This window comes from Bos indicus x Bos taurus, chromosome X, assembly GCF_003369695.1.
Source record: "Bos indicus x Bos taurus breed Angus x Brahman F1 hybrid chromosome X, Bos_hybrid_MaternalHap_v2.0, whole genome shotgun sequence".
NCBI classification, from domain to species: Eukaryota; Metazoa; Chordata; class Mammalia; order Artiodactyla; family Bovidae; genus Bos; species Bos indicus x Bos taurus.
This window is the reverse complement of record NC_040105.1, coordinates 74,166,274-74,169,898: the sequence shown is the minus strand read 5'-3', so window position 1 is coordinate 74,169,898 and position 3,625 is coordinate 74,166,274. Positions and strand designations below refer to the sequence as shown.

At 33.2% G+C, this 3,625-nt stretch overlaps 1 pseudogene; it reads left to right on the top strand.

Moving 5' to 3' along the window:
* The first annotated feature begins 1,308 nt into the window (after nucleotides 1-1,308).
* Nucleotides 1,309-1,604, top strand: LOC113887135 (annotated as a pseudogene).
* Nucleotides 1,605-3,625: the final 2,021 nt, after the last annotated feature.

The following is a 3,625-nucleotide window of genomic DNA, read 5'->3' as shown; positions in this document are numbered from 1 at the left end:
AGCAGTTGTTTTTTGGATACTTTTCTATGAAATTTACTAAGCTAAGTATGTCTTTATGCATTATTTATTTTAGTAGTTTTTATACTTCCATTTATTTTCATATTGAAATATTTATTTCTGAATTATTTTTAAGCAGTTTGTTCTCAGCCTCCTGGCATCTAGACTCTAAAACATTTTGGCTGGTTTATTTATATTTTAAAATAGTAAATAACTTGCAATTATTTCACCTAAAAATTGCACAAGGTATATACTAGGGTCAAACATCTAGAGATTTTAAGCAATATTTTAGATAATTTTGCTATACATTTCTCTTTTCCTCTGTGCTTCAATACTACTTATTAGAATTTTAGAATTTCAGGGAATTATAACCATACGTTTTATTGGCCCAGCCTGATAGCAAGATTATGACCATACTATATGCAGTGAGAATGGAGTAATACATACTTTCCTGACTATGTGTTAATTATATTTAAATTAATTATTTTCAGAAATTCTTTCATATATTGAACCTAGCTGTTTATTTGTGTGAAGAACTATTTTCTTTAGTCCAAAAACACTAGCCTGATTAAAATTTTCAATATATACTTCTTAGTTTAAATTAAGATTTTTATAATTAATAAACAAAATTAACGTGAGTGAAGTGGTTGAATATTTTTTTTCTCCATGTGTGTTTTCTGTTAAACAATATTGTAACTATGTTTGAGCAATAAGCTATAGGCTAGAGAAATTAAAATGAAAGTTTAGGAAACTTTAATAGGCTGTGTACAGTTGAGAGTATAAAGTGTCTTGACCTACATGGTTCTACTACACCATCACCCTAAGATCTTAAAACAGATGAGAATATAAAAACCAGGAGTGTATTCCCATTTGTGTAATAAAAAAAAATAAAGGGAAAACAGCTCTATCACCTATTTTACATGTAACACCCACATTGTTTTCCACCATGTTCTGGCAGTTTCCTCTAAATTAGCTAGCTCCAAATACAATTAAGGAAGCATCCCATGACAGTTTGTACTTTACCTTCATGTTGAATTCCCAGTCCTTATTTTGTGGAGATTCATCCCAGCACTATTGACCATAGTGCTGAATTCTCTAAGTTATATCACATTAAAGCTTTTCCAAAACTTATTTTAATAAGTATACTTATTAAAATATCTAAAATGTGTCATTATATCAAACAGATACTTCCAGGTCATGTTGATTGTGATTATACTTGCTCTTGCTGGTTTCCTCATTCATCCTGTGCAGACAAGGAAAATTATTTCCATTGACTAGTGTAGCACCTGGTACATGTTATTAGAGAGAAAAATGTCTTCAGATAACCCATGATCAGCAGATGAGGACGAAGGCCAGTTATCCTGACTGATCAGGGAATCTAGAGACTCCTCCTTCGTCCTTGTAGGGATAGAAGGCTTTATGACTGTGGTGTCCTATGGTGTCTTTACAAGTTAAAATACAGAAAAGATCAGAAAATATTCATTCATCTTATTCACATGAGAGTTGCTGCCCAAGAATTTGTTGTAGGAGCTGTGACTCTAGGTGTTCTCTACTCTATGTGCAAGGACTACATTAGACCTCAATTCTTCAATGGGTCCAAAAAATGAAGCTGCTGCTGCTGCTGCTGCTAAGTCACTTCAGTCCTGTCTGACTTTGTGCAACCCCATAGATGGCAGCCCACCAGGCTACCCAATCCCTGGGATTCTCCAAGCAAGAGTACTGGAGTGGGGTGTCATTGCCTTCTCCAATGCATGAAAGTGAAAAGTGAAAGTGAAGTCACTCAGTCATGTCCGACTCTTAGCGACCCCATGGACTGCAGCCTACCAGGCTCCTCCATCCATGGGATTTTCCAGGCAAGAGTACTGGAGTGGGGTGCCATTGCCTTCTCCAAAAATGAAGCTAAACACAAGAAAAATAAGAAGCCTTCTGAAAAGTACTAACAAAAAATGAATTTTCAATATGTAGCAAATTATAATGCCAAAGTTTCAGCCATAATTCTCATAGCCTTCAATTGTTTAAGATGTTGACTTCCAAATCAACAATCATAAATAGTCAACTCAAAAAAAAAAAAAAAAAAAAAAAAACAGATGCAGTACAGAAACTGTAGACTACTTTTTAAGAAAGCTACCATAGGTGGTGGCTTGCTGTCTTGTGTTATACACTCAGGAAAATTTGGATAGATTGTCTCCATTCTAATACAAAAATTATACTTAGAGTAATATGTAGGAGAGACTAGATTTGTTGTGTTAGTTATAATTGAGCACAAACGGTAAGTGCCAATGATAAGCAAGTCTTTGATTTGTATAAGCCATTATAGTATTTTCCTAAATTTCCAGGAGAAAATGAAGAGATGGCAAAGGACTTAAAAACAGCTATATTTTTCTCATTGTTGATACCTAATACATTGTACATTGTCACATACATCTCATTTAGAATAAGTTTCAGTTGATATACAGAAAGATGCATTTCAAGTTACCAGTGTCAATATTTCTTACTTAGTATCATCTTAGAAAGCTTGTGAATAAGTAGATAATACATAGTTTCTGGTAGTTTAAAAAAATGGATTCTAAACCCATATTATTCCTGAAAAGAAATTAGAAAGTTATCACAAAATAAGACCTTTGTTATCAGTTAAAATGTTAGATTGTAAACGGCAAAACAATTAAACAAACTTTATATCTAACAATGTGACATTTATTCCACATGCATTTAACACACATTTACTAAGTGAACACTGCAGTCATGGTCCTGGGCTATGTGCTGTGAGACACAAAGAAACATGTAATATGAACCTTATCCTTAATGTAATTAGACCATGTGTAAAGAGAGATAATTATGCATTAATAGGTACTGAACTGTTGATGAATCAGCCTAAGCCAATTTCACAGGCATGGTATTATATGCAAAATCAAAGATGAGGCTTAGGTGATCAGTGTCATGGATGTTCAATGAAGAAAGGGCAATGTAGGTTGAAGTAGTCAGGGAAGGCTTTCTGAAGAAAGTGTGACTTGAGCTTGGCCATGAAGTAATTCCAGATGGTAAAGAATCATATGGATAACATTAAGGAATAGGGATTATTCTGTGTCTATAAAAAAAAAAATGACTAGTAAATTATTTTTTAATGTAATTAATGATTGCAAGATTGTTTTTTTTCCTGAAAAAAAGAATTACTACTGAAGAGTAATGATAGACTAGCAGCCATGGACCCCTGGGATAAGTTCAGTACTACTCTGAATTGTTCCTATTGCCATAATTTCTGTGTTCCCAAATTACTTTGCTGGGCCAGTTTCATTATTTCCTACCCCCAAATCATAAGTTAATCAATTACTAAGTGGCATGCTTTACAAATAAAAGCATTACAATTGAATATATATATAATATGGCACAGAGGACTTTCATCTTATGTTTGTGAACTAACTAGCTAGACCTAATTTTTAGGAGGATCACACACAGATGTTTCACAGAAAGTGAAAGAATAAGAGAGAAAAAAATCCTCCCACAAAGAATATATTTAATTATTCTTACTAGGGCATCTGCATGAATGATGCAAGCTGTGTAAAAATATTAATTTTAAATGTGACATTCTGTGTATGTATATAAAAAGAAAAGTACAGGCAGATTAGCAAGT